We start from the raw sequence: 13954 nt of genomic DNA, 5'->3' as shown, positions 1-13954 counted from the left end.
GGAAGAGTTAAGTACAGTAAGCCAAGAATTACAAAGGACTGCTGCTAGAACAACCACACTAGAGGAGAGGATGAGCCAGGCTGAAGACGATCTGTTCCCATTGAAGCAAGAGCTTAAGGCAATGAAAACGCAGATCGACCTGCATAAAGCTAAGATGGAGGAAATGGAAAATAGGTCTCGCAGGGGCAATGTGCGGGTGGTGGGCCTGCCGGAGAGGTGCGAGGGTCCCCACCCCGAAGAGTTTATAGAGAAGTGGCTCAGGGGAATTTTTGGTACCGAAACCTTTTCTCACCTTTTCTCTATCGAAAGAGCCCACAGAGTGCCAACTAGGCCCCCGCCATCAGGAGGATATCCCAGACCAATAATCATGAAATTTCTGAACTACAGAGACAAGGTTACATTGATGCGCAGGGCTAGAGAGAAAGGGGACATTCTATACAACGGGGCGAAAATCCTATTCTTCCCCGATTACTCCCCAGACCTGCAGAAACGTAGGGCCGAATTTAGGGACATTAAGCACAAATTACGGGACTATAAAATTGAATATGCCCTGTTATATCCGGCACGCCTGCGCATCACTGCCCTAGGGGCTACTCATTTCTTTGACACAACAACAGGGGCAACAAAATGGCTTGAAGATAACAAAATGACCCTGCAGAGCTAGGGGTCACGTAGGACTGGCTGAATTATTATGTTTTATTTTATTTCCTTTTTTCCTTTTTTTTTTTTTTCTTTTTTCGTTTTTTTTTGGGCTTTGTTTGCATCATATAGCGGATGGCACGGGGGGGGGAGGGCAAGAGGGGGGGCGTGTTGGATGGAAGCACGGATGAAGGATGTGATCTCACTAGGTTTATATTTTTTGAGTAGTGTTTTGGTGTTTTGGAATTGGGTGGGGGGAGGGGGAGAGGGGGGGAGGAGTTTGGAAGTGTGTTACGAAGCACTTGGTCAGTACGTGAGTGAAGAGGTTCTTTTTTTTGAATGGTTGGAAGGGAGTAAAAAGGTCACACGTATAGCCCCTAGGACTAGCCTAGTTAGGCAGGAGGGGGGAACACGAAGGGGGGTGGGGGAATGGGGGTTGGGCCAGGCAAAAGTTGGGGGGGGGGAGGGGGGTAGGTTAAATAGAGGGAGGGGAGGGGGGTTCACAATAAATAATGGGGTCAGATATTGTGGTGAACGAAAGGCACACGCACTTAAGAGGAGAGAGTCTGCAAAAATTAAGCACATTTGCACAGGTTGGCCACGCTTGCAATTAAATAACATGGGAGGAGGGGATGGAGTGGTCCCTGGACGCGGGGGCCCTTACCCCCTCACCCTATATTTCTTTCTTATTTTTAACACAACCACAGATATCATGGCAAGTCTTGTAGACACAAACACACAAATTAATTGTTTTTATTCTCTGGGGGGTCAGCCACTCCCCCCTTTTTCTTTTTCTTTTTTTTTCTCCTTATTTATTTGTTTCTTTTTTCGCAGATGCCCTTTAAAACTTTAAAAATAGGCTCATGGAACATTAGGGGTATGAGCGATCCTGTTAAGAGAGCAGCTGTCTTTTCGATGATGGAAAACTATGGTGTTGGACTGGCTTGCCTGCAGGAAACTCACCTCACTAATGAGACTAAAGTACATGTTCGGAGTAAGAAATTCCAAGAACAGTATCACTCGGTCCATACCTCCTACTCAAGAGGGGTGAGCATTTTGGTGAGGAGAGGTATCTCATTTTCCTGCAGGAAAGCTAGGATAGACCCGTTGGGAAGGTATGTTTTTTTGAGCTGTGTGGTAGAAAATAAACCTTTGGTGATAGCAAATATTTATATCCCTCCCCCGTTTAAAACAGAGAGTATGCTGGAATTGTTGGAGTTTGTGGATGGCATGGAGGACATTCCTATAATAGCGGTGGGTGATTTTAATGCAGTTTTAGATAGTAGCATGGACCGATTCCCGCCCGTGACCCGCGTGGAAAGAGTACCAGAGGGGCGATTGGCCCAACTGCTCGCAGAGATCGGATGGTGCGATTTCTGGAGATCTCATAATCCAAATACTCGGCAGTACTCCTGCCACTCAGGGTCATATTCCACTCTCTCACGTATAGACATGGCAGTGGGTAACAGTGAAGCTATGCGAATAATAGGAAACATAGAGTATAGACCGAGGGGAATATCGGACCACTCTCCCCTGACTTTGACTCTAAATTTAAGCACTAGAACTAGTCAGAAGAGGTGGATAATAAACCCATTATGGCTGGACCTGATTAGTAGTCCAACAGAAATCTCTTCTAAGTTAAAAGAGTTTATAACATTCAATTCAGGTACAGCATCAGTAGGGGTGGTGTGGGATACCCTAAAAGCATATCTTAGGGGACTGCTACACCAGCAGGTCGCCATGGTAAAAAAAACATCAAGGGACCGGGAGGTAAGGGCTAGCAGGGAAGTCATGGAAGCAGAAGCACAATATGTGGCAGACCCAACCCGAGCAAAACAGGAGATTTGGCTCAATAAACAACAAGTGTATAAAGAGGTAATTAATAGAAGAGTAGAGAATAAGAGACTTTTCCAGAAACAAAATTATTTTGGGGAGGGAGAGAAAGTAGGCCGGATGCTTGCCCTCCTAACCAGGTCTAATTTATTCTCACCGGCCATCTCTTCAATTAAAACGTCAGCTGGAAATATTACGTCTGATCCGGCCGAGGTCTTAGAAACCTTCTCCACATTCTATAGAGACCTGTATAGGTCCCGCCAGGGCTTGAACCAGCGTGAGATGGACAGGTTCTTGGAGGGAGTAGACCTGCCCACACTCTCGGAGATTGATAGAAGTGAGGTAGATTCCCCTTTGACCCTGGAGGAGCTACAAAAGGCAGTCGCAGAGATGTCAGGGCAGAAATCTCCGGGCCCGGATGGGCTACCATTGGAGATCTATAGGAAATATGGGGAGACTCTGCTCCCGGAACTTCTAAAAGTGCTAGAGCAGGCGACCAGGGATGGTAGGCTGCCCCTATCAATGTCAGAGGCCGATATAGTAGTAATCCCAAAGGAGGGGAAAGATCAATCAGAAGTTGCCTCATACAGACCGATATCACTGCTGTGCACAGATGCCAAGATTATTGCAAGGGTGCTCGCATCTAGGCTAAATAAATGTATCGACAAACTGGTGCATCCGGACCAATCGGGGTTTATCCCCGGTCGGTCCACTAGTATAAACATTAGAAGAGCTTACCTGAATCTACAGGTACCAACAGAGAACGCGGAATCCAGAGCCATACTGTCTTTGGACGCTGCCAAGGCCTTTGACAGCCTGGAGTGGGAATACCTTTGGAGGGTGCTAGAGAAGTTTGGATTCGGCCCCGTATTTATCAGCTGGCTAAAAACTTTATATAACCATCCAAGGGCAAGGCTCAAGATAAACGGCGAATATTCGGAATGCTTTTCCCTCGAAAGAGGGACAAGGCAGGGATGCCCCCTGTCTCCTTTGCTGTTTGTTCTGGCCATGGAGCCATTGGCGGGAGCAGTGAGAACATCCACGGAAATACAGGGATTTCAAAGAAAAGGGAGAGAAGAGAGAATAGCGCTTTTTGCAGACGATGTCATATTTTTCCTGGGGGACACGACCTCTTCGTTGGAGAAAGTGATGCACTTAGTAGAAGACTTTGGAAAGTTTTCAGGACTAGTTATCAACTGGGAGAAGTCATCGCTTCTACCGGTAGACCCATTGGCCAACTCCATCCCGATGTGTTTGCCCCACTTGAAGATCACAGAGAAAATGAAATACCTGGGTGTTGTGCTGTCCAAGGACCCCGGTATGTTTATCAAGGACAATTTGATCCCCCTCTTATCAAAATTTAAGAGGAAATGCGATATTTGGAGTAGACTCCCTTTGTCGGTGGCAGGCCGAGCCAATTTGATAAAAATGGTTTGGATGCCCCAGCTGTTATACTTACTTCACAACTCCCCAACTTGGATTGGAGAGAAGTGGTTTCAAAAAATCCAATCCCTTTTTAGGGAATTAATATGGAAAAAAGGGCAGGCTAGGATTGGCCTACAAAAACTGCAGCGCCCCGATACGGAGGGGGGACTGGGGGTCCCTCAACCATTTATCTACTTCCTGGCAGCCCAGCTACAACAATTGGGCGGTTGTGCTACCGAGAGTGGGGGAAACAGCAATATTAAAATCATTCTGCAGGGGAATCCACACACCTCATTAGTGGGAGCACTGGAGGCAGACTCGCTACAAGGAGAAATCCCAACATTTAAAATGATCACCAAGGTCTGGCAGGCAGCTAAAAAAATAATGGGGTACAAAGGAATATCAGAATACGCGCCATTATGGAACAATAAGCGACTGCATGAACTATCAACAGTAGAAAGGAACAGACTGTGGGAAAATTGTGGGGTAAGCCGGCTGATACAACTATATGAAGGGAACACTCTGAAATCCTTTGAGGACCTAAGATGTGAGTACGGGATGTCAAGCCAGGCATTCTACAGCTACCTGCAGATCAGGCATGCTTTGAGCAAGCAGTTTAGTAGACAACCCCCAACATGGTGCAGGATCCCACTACTACAGACAATAATCAAATCAGAGACTACCAAGGGCTTAATAACAGAGGCATACACCCAATTAACAAAGAGAGGGAATATGAAGACAGGTCTATCAGGGGGAAGGGGCAGATGGGCGGTAGATGTGGGGGTGATAACAGACGAGCAATGGGAGAGGATTCTTGAGCTTGGATCAGAGGTGTCAGTTTCTCCTTCACAAAAAGCCTCCCACTTGATGTTGTTACACAGATCCTACTACACACCAAAAAAGCTGTTTATGTTTGGCCGCAGAACTAACGACGAATGCCCTAGATGTAGAGGAACAGGTGACCTAATTCACATGGTTTGGAGGTGCCCAAAATTAGTTAGGTATTGGACCGAGATTATAAAGAAAATAAATGCTACGTTCAGAGTGGATTTAGAACCCGATCCCAAAATCTGTGTGTTGGGTTATGTCAGTAGTGAACTGAGGGATAGGAGCACAGCCATAGCGATAGTAAGATGCCTGTTTCAAGCCAGAAAATTAATTGCTCAAGCATGGCAATCAAGCACACCTCCAACCCCGGAAGCCTGGGCTGGAACGGTCAACTCCACAATATGGAGTGAAAGGACTTTCTACACCAGGTTAGGCAATTACAACTTGTTCATGAAACTATGGAACCCATGGGTCCAAGCATCGCCACACTCTCTACTAACACTACCTCAGCGCTGAGCGCAATAGCCTCTTTACCAGGGCAGAGATGCTGTTCCATAGCCTAGAAAAAAAAAAAAAAAAGAAGGAGCTGATGTCTGTTTACTGGGAATGGGGAACCAGAGGGGAGACATACGATCAAAAGGTAAGATGCATTTATACCATTAGACGAAATTGTTATTATTATTAGAAACAGGAGATTTGGCTGTGTGCTCTGCGTACAGCCAAATTTCGCTGTCAGGATGGCGAGCCAGGTACTTATGGAGCAGACAGAGCCCCCCTCCACATCGGCAAGAAAGGAGGAGAACAGATCCCAGTCCAGGACATCTCTTTCCGATGTGTTGGGGAGCCTCTGCTCTGCAAAAGAGCTGATTTTTCGTCTTTTTCAAATAATGCGGGAAGTTTGATCGTATGTCTGGTGTGTGCCTGCATGTGTGTAATAAGTATATGAGAAATAGAAATGTATGAATTGGTATTATTTGCAACATGGGATGTGTGTGACTGAGTAGTTTTATAAGTAGCTGAATCTGTTTGTAAAGATGCCATGAGTTTTAGTGGAGGGGCAGGCATTGTTGTTTTTGTATTGAAAGGGGCTACGCCCTGTGGGAAGGGAACTATAATGTTCTGAGCAGACATGCAATCATCACTGTTTGTATTTCTCAATGTCCTGTTCCTGTGAAAGCTGATGTGAACTTTGTTTCAGAAAAGAGGGTATGTTTCAGCCGTGTGATTGTGGGTTATGTGGCTTTGCTGTTTTATTGGATAGCATGTGTTCCTAAGTTGTGCTTTTTCGTAACTTTAACACTTTTAAATGTTTGTGTGTTCATTTAGTATCTCAAATGTGTAATTTTGTGGGGAGAAATTTTGGTTTCGGAAGGGAAAATGCGGCATTTTGTCACGGCCTGGTTTTGTCAGCCATTTCCTTTTTGGCTGTGTGCTCTGCGTACAGCCAAATTTCGCTGTCAGGATGGCGAGCCAGGTACTTATGGAGCAGACAGTGCCCCCCCTCCACATCGGCAAGAAAGGAGGCCATGTGGCTACAGTCGGCCATTTTCAATTCCTTTGTGTGTGAAACCATGTAATGTATTGGATTTCAGTTTTGGCGGGAAAATGCACCATTTTGTTGTGGTCTGACTTTTGTTGTAGTCACCATGTTGCCATGATCGGCGGCCAGTTTGAGAACATGGAGTCTAGCCTACAGGGGAAGCTGCTCCAATTTCCTTTGTGTGTGTGTAGCCATGCGGTCTGGGCCGCCACCTTCTCTCAGGGTACCATTTCCTTTTAAGTGAATTCTATTTTTGTACTGTTTACATACTTTTCAAGGAAACTATTGCGTTTTCTGTATTGAATATTGGTTTTGAGTGAAATCTCTACTTTGCACTGAATTTCAATGGATAACAAGACTAGCTTTGACTGTGAGTTTTTGTACTTTTAGCGGTGTGTTTGTTTAATTTTTATTTTGTTTTATATTTTATTGCTTTAGCAAGGTTTGTATTGTATAGCCTGCAGCATATGAAACTAGGCTTACCCTCCCCTCCCTTTTCCTGTACATTGATATGTAAATAAACCAGTTTGAGGGGTTTGTAGAGCTGGGCATGCAACAGGAAGTTTTTCTCAGCATCCAAGTTATTGTTGTAATATCTAGGTACAGAGAGAAGCCATAAGATTGTTTTTGTTTTGAATAGTGGAGGATTTCATGGTGTTTTTGTAGTTGTCGGACGAACATGTTTAGAAGGCTGTATATCGTGAGACTGGTCGGGCCATGTATAATAGTTGGAATTCCAGTGCGCGATGGTATTAGCATATACGTGAGGAGTAGTACGCTACCAAGCCCCGCTCAGGCCGTGTATGATAATCAGAATGCGGGGGTCGATTATGGTGATAAAGGCGCAAACCATAACCGCTCCGAAAATAAAGCGAAGGGTTCTCTGGACGCAGAGTTCGCCAATAAAAACGATTTGAATCGTCATGGGCAATGGGTCGTCCATGCACCCCAGTCAGACAGCTACATAATACATGAAATATGAGTATGGGGCTAAGGCCATTAAACCCCAGAAAGATTGACATAGGTGGTCCAAGGATACTATTTTGTATCCCTCTGGAGTTGATGCAGCGCGACTGCAGTTTCAGAAATCTGTAATGTTGAGTGAGTTGATGGATGCGTAGTACACGTTTGTGTGATTAAAAATGCACAGGCCTGTTTTTGAACTTTGTGTGGCTGGTCCATGCAAAGATTTCGAGATGCTCTTGTGCTTTTCAAATTGTATTCTTTTTCTATTGCTAAAATCTGGTCGTTTTTATTTTTTTCATTTTTTGGGGAACTATGAAATATCTCCCCCACATTTCTATCTAAATGTTTGTCTCTTCTCAATGTTTGTATGTAGTAACATGTTTGAACCTACCGCGTGACAGCGAAATTTGGCTGCACACAGCCAAATCTCCTGTTTCTAATAATAATAACAATTTCGTCTAATGATATAAATGCATCTCACCTTTTGATCATATGTCTTTCCTTCTGCCGAAGCTCATCCTCTGGTGTGTGCCCCATCCTCACAAACAGTCGTAACACATCCTCACGTTATCATCCCAGCAAGACCCTTTGCTGAGCAGTCCCCTGGCTCATTATTCAAAGACAACAAAAGACATCACAAACAGGAGGCCCTGGCCCCAACAGCCAATCGCTTCCTTCGCAGGATATGACTTCACAGGATATGAGCACAGGATGTGAATTACCATATAAGGATTTAACAACACAACACAAAACAACCACCAATTACTACAGGACATGATACAATATACAATAACCAAATACGATGACTAGAGTTCCTCATGGATGGGAGATTATCTGCAGGTGTACGTCATGGCACCCCAAACATGTTGATCAGGCATACCGGGGTGACAAGAGGAAACATCCACCAAACCAATAATGTCTTTGCAGAGCGAACGCATCCCCACCAGACGATCGTTCTGTGCATTGCACAGGGGCCCTTTGCTGGCGGACATGTCCTCTCTCCACAAACACCTCTCTTTTCCACTACCTAACAGGTCTCAACCAGCGTCAGTCTGCCCCAGTCAGCTCTTCAGAGCGGGCTGCGAGAGAGCAGACACTGGGAGACTCTTATGACAATACATTAACATAAAATTTTCCACAACAGTCCCTCCTCTTGTTATATGATCCCATGTGTCCCTCGATGAATCCTGATCTTCTTCTTAGTCCAAAAAAAGTAAAACACAGCTTGACATGTAGATGTGGTAATGTGGTGAGCTGTAGTAGTTGCCGGTTGTTCTGGGATCCTCTGTGTCTTGTACGTGGGTCGGGCTTCGGGGCATCTCATCAGGGAAGATGTGGTCATCTGCTCAGGCTCTGGTCACGCGTCCAATCAGGCAACAGGAGCACCTCATCATGGCATATAGAAGTAATAGAAACAAAAACAACATGAGTATATATACCCCTACTTCCTTCACTATGATCCGCTGAAAAATAAAAATTAAATCCCCAAGGATTCCCAAACCCTTAGCCTGGGTTCACACCTATGCGAATTAGATGCGGCTTACACCGCATCCAATTCGCAGGACATTTTAAAATACATTCATATGAATGCATCTGGTTTACATATGTGCGTTGCATTTGCACTGCGTATTGCACAAAAAATGTATCGTTTTCTGGGCATTGCGGTGCGAATTATGAGCCCCTTATCTGCTATGGGAACGCATCTGCGTCGCAGATGCCTTGCGTTCTGAACATGGATTTTCTACTTCTCCTCACTACACCTCCCCCTCTCCCCCTCTCCCTGCTCACTGATCCTGAGCTAAAACGCAGTGATTCCTTTGAACAGGAGATTTTTTATCTCCCCAGTGAAACTTGAGCTTCAATTCGCACCGCACATGTGTAAAACCGGGCTTAAAAAGGATTCCAACCTTCACTAGCTATAGCTCTGGCTTTGCCTTGTAGGGATCTAAGCCTTATCCATATGGGCCTGAACTTTGTCACTACTAACCCTGATCCAGATATAACAATCTTTACTTATGAATTCCCAGAAACCCTTGGACTGTGGGAACTTCCTTGTAGCTTCAACAGTTACATGGAAGTGTTTCATAAGCTCAAGCCCCCAGTGTGTACAAGCAATTCCCTTCCAGCTGTCCCTGCCAGTCTTACCTACTCTCATGCCATCAGATCATCACGATCGGCCGCGACATAAGATGCTGGGACGAGTTTCACCAGCACACATGAACCTCTTGCCTTACGGCAAATTACCTTATAAGCTGTAGATCTGCATTAATATCAAACTACAGTGGAAGCACACTTGTGGGCTACCTAGTTATCCCGATACCAAAGCTGGCAAGAACCAGAGCTATTGTTAAAATTATAATTAATTTTACCCTCTAGAAATGTTCTGTTAAGTTCTATTGACAGGTGTCTGGATTTTACTAGTCTGTCAAAACTCCTCACACCAATATGAACGTCACATATAGCATGTACCACCGTCATTGCTGGGGCATTAATACCCGACCATGTGTCCTGTTCTCTTTCTTAGCTAGTTGGGATGCTTTTCATCATTACCCTTGCCAAAATTTATTAAACAAAAAATATAAATTAACGAAGATACTTCTCTACTCTTTGTGGTTGATCCGCTTCTTGCAGTGGCTGGACTGGTCTCATCCCTCAAGCTTCTTTACAATGACCCAGTCACCTGGTTGGAAAGAATGTAAACTGGTTATTGTGTCAGGGTCCAGGATGGACTCGTGATCCCTGTGGTGGACTTTTTGAAAATCATGTCAGTGATCGCACCCACCCCATCAGCTGAGAATGTAGGCGACAGCTAATGAGGAAAGTACAATTCTGTTTTTGGTTGACCTCCAAACAAACCTCATATGACAATAACCCAGACATCAGGACTGTGGTCACTGCATAACCTGTGCGTGGCTTACCATCTGGGGTGTAATACCTGGAACCAGTGACAAAAATGTTCTTAGCATTTGGGATGGAAGCCTACTTCACCAGACTGCTGCTTGCTGATTCAAATTCTATCAAAGAAAGACAGTCTTGGCACAAAATTGGTTAGAATTACAAAGGTTAGTATTATCGGTTTGAAAAATTGTCATTCTCACCACTATCATCCCCCCCTTTCTTCCCTCCTCATTACAAACTGGAGGAAGACATGCAGGTTTTAGAATGGTGTAGAATAAAACAGTGAAATAGCCTATGATACTTTTACCTTCTTATACACCTGTACACACACTTCCAGGAACTCTTTGGACCTGAAAAGATACTTATAAACAAAAGTTATTATTCTATCCTTCAAAGAATGGTAAACAATACAACATTCGTGTACATTGGTAAATTGTCACTTGACATTCCACAAAACCGATAATAACTAAACCCTCTGTAAATCTTACTTTCACGTTTTTACTAAAATACAACAGCCGCAACATGCAAGAGGGCTGTCACGGTAGGTTCAAACATCTTGTTACCACATACAAACAATGAAACAAAGACAAACATTTAGATACAAATGTGGGGGAGATATTTCATAGTTCCCAAAAACAAAAATGAAAAAAAATTAAAACGACCAGATGGAATGCTGCCTTCACTCTTTTAGCGATAGAAAAAGAATACAATCTGAAAAGCACAAGAGCATTTCAAAATCTTTGCATGGACAAGCTACACAAAGTTCAAAAACAGGCCTGTATATTTTAATCACACAAACGTGTACTACGCATCCATCAACTCACTCAACATTACAGATTTCTGAAGCCACAGCTGAACTACTTCCAAGGTATTTTTATTCTGGGGTCTCGTACCGCCATACATCAAAAGTACCTTCCAAAGGAATACACCTTACTGTACCCTCTGACCATATCTGCCAATCTTTAAGGGGTCTCATGTCCGGAGCCCCTGACCCAGATCTCATGTGAGGTGCAGCTGTCTGACTGGTGTGGAGCCTCATTTTTTCCTCCAACACATGGATGGCACATTACCTATGACGATTCGAATCGCTTTTTTGGTGAACTCTGCGTCCAGAGAACCCTGCGCTTTATTTTCGGAGCGATTATGGTTTGCACCTTTATCACCATAATCGACCCCCACATTCCGATTATCATACACGGCCTGAGCGGGGCTGTTAGCGTACTACTCCTCACATTTACATGCTCTACAACCGGTTATCGGCAGCCCTATAAATGTGTTGTCAGACAAACTACAAAGCACCATGAAATCCTCCACTATTCAAAACAATATTATGGCTTCTATCTGTACCTCGATATTACAACAATAACTTGGATGCCTCCTGTTTGCTCTCTACCCAAAACTGTATTACAGTATAAACCTTAATTTTATTTAAAAATAAAAATGATTTCATCCTTCCAAACACAAGTCAAAAGACCCCAAGCCCCTCCCACCAACTTCCTGTTGCACACCTGAGTAGGAAGAGGGAGGGGGAGGGGAAGCCTTGAATAGCTTCATATTTTGTCTATCAAGACATTAGAAAAATATATGGCTAACATCAACAAATAAAAACATTTGTCCAGGAGTGGGTGGAATAAGCCCCAATTTCGCAAATGGGAGGGAATCCCCCTTGACTCACATATCCCCTGGGAAGTCAAACCACAAGTTTTGAGACCGAAATACCACACAACAGTGTAACAAAAGCCAAAAACTGAAACTCCTGCAAAAAGACGGCTGAAGGAGTTTAACCAAAGTCTTTTCCCTTCCACTGCAAGCCACAAACAAAATGGCGCCATTAACACATGAAATTTAGTTGTTGATCCCGCCAAAATCGAGATCTCTTAATAAAAACCTAAATGATTCTACTGGAAAAGGAATTCAGTACAAAACCAGAGATATTTCACTCGAGACTAAAATCAGCAGAAACAAAAAGGCAGTTGCAGCAATCGAAAATCGGACCATGGCAAAATGGTGAATGAAACCCGGACTACAGAGAAATGGCCGACATTAACAAATGACAAGACAAACCAGGATTTCTTCCTACAAAAACTGACTATACAATTGGGACACCAATTTTAACACTTATCCCTAGACAAACACTTTAGGCTATGTCAATTAGGGCCTATACTGAAATATAGGCATATTTAACTAATCAATATTGGGTGGCACAGTGGTGTAGTGGTTAGCACCCCCGCCCAGCAGCAAAAAGGGCCGCTGGCTTAAATTCCAACCACGACACCACCCGCCCGGTCTCTGCATGTCCTCCCTGCGCCTGCGTGGGTCTCCTCCGGGCACTTCGGTTTCCTCCCACACTCCAAAGACATGCTGGCAGGCCAATTGGCCTCCGTCCAAAATTGGCCCCAGTACATGAATGCAAACCAGGGACCCCGGACTGCGGGCTTCCCGAGGGCAGGGACCGACGTGAGCATGCGATGCACGTGTGGAGCCCTGCGCAAACCGATGGCGCTATATAGATACCTTTAAACAAATATGAGCATCTCAATGAGACACATTGCACAGGGACAACAGCAGACACACACCCACACTCACTCAGGCCGAACTGGATGGACTGGTGTTTCCACCCAACCCCACCAACCATGCAATTATGTAATATATCCAAAACGCCAAAGATACATAAAACATGAAATAAAATGTCTTAAACAATACACTCTTGTCGCAAATACAACACAATATTTGACTCTGAGAGTTAGAACTCCCCCCATGCTATTACCTAAAAACCTGAGACCCCCCCCCGGGTGTAAACAGCTCCTATTGTGATGTCTCCAACAATGCATGGGCACTTGGATATGCGACAGGCATTTCAACTTAAAACTAATATTCAATACAGAAAATGCAATAGTTTCCTTGAAAAGTATGTAAACAGTACAAAAATAGAATTCACAAAATGGTGCCTAGAAGCCAGATTGTAGCTTATAGCACATGGCTTTGCACACACACACAGGAAAACACAATGGAGCAGCTTCCCCTGTAGGAAGGCCCACAGGTCTTCAAAATGGCCACTGATCCACATGGTGACTCCAACAAAAGCCAGACCCCAACAAAATGGCGCATTTTCCCGCCAAATCCAATACAAAGATGGATAAACATTTCGAAGTTCACACACAAAGGAATAGAAAATGGCCGACCGTAGTCACATGGTAGACAACAACAAAAGAACAAAAGGAAATAGCAGACAAAAAACATTTTCCTGTCAAAACCAAAAATTTCTCCCCAAAAAATTACATATATGAAATACTAAATGAACGCTTAGACAAACATTTAAAAGTGTTAAAGTTACGAAAAAGCACAACTTAGGAACACATGGTAGATGAAATCTGGACCACACTAAAAACACAAGCACACGTCTGAGACATACCCTCTTCTCAAACTCAGTTCACATCAGCTTTCACAGGAACAAGACATTGAGAAATACAGACAATGTTCTTTTCATCTCAAAACAAAACCTTTCTATTGTCAACAGGGAGTAGCCAACTTTCACCATTGTAAACTACTTGGCTGCCCCTCCCCCAGGCAGCATGCTCACTTAAAAAATGCAGCAGCCATCTTCAAACTAAAAGCTTTCCTATAAAACTATCAAAATCCACTAACCATCTGTGTCTTGAGACAATTAAACACCCTACAAAACTCATGTAATCTACTTGTCCCATACATAAGTAATAATTACAATTCATCCATTTCTCACATGCATTACAAACTTGTTACACAGCATCAGTCACACACACATTGCAGGCTGCAAATGATCATACATTTCTATTTTTCATATACTTA

This window comes from Aquarana catesbeiana, linkage group LG11 (genome assembly GCF_042186555.1).
Source record: "Aquarana catesbeiana isolate 2022-GZ linkage group LG11, ASM4218655v1, whole genome shotgun sequence".
In the NCBI taxonomy this organism is placed as follows: domain Eukaryota; kingdom Metazoa; phylum Chordata; class Amphibia; order Anura; family Ranidae; genus Aquarana; species Aquarana catesbeiana.
This window is presented reverse-complemented; position numbering follows the sequence as displayed.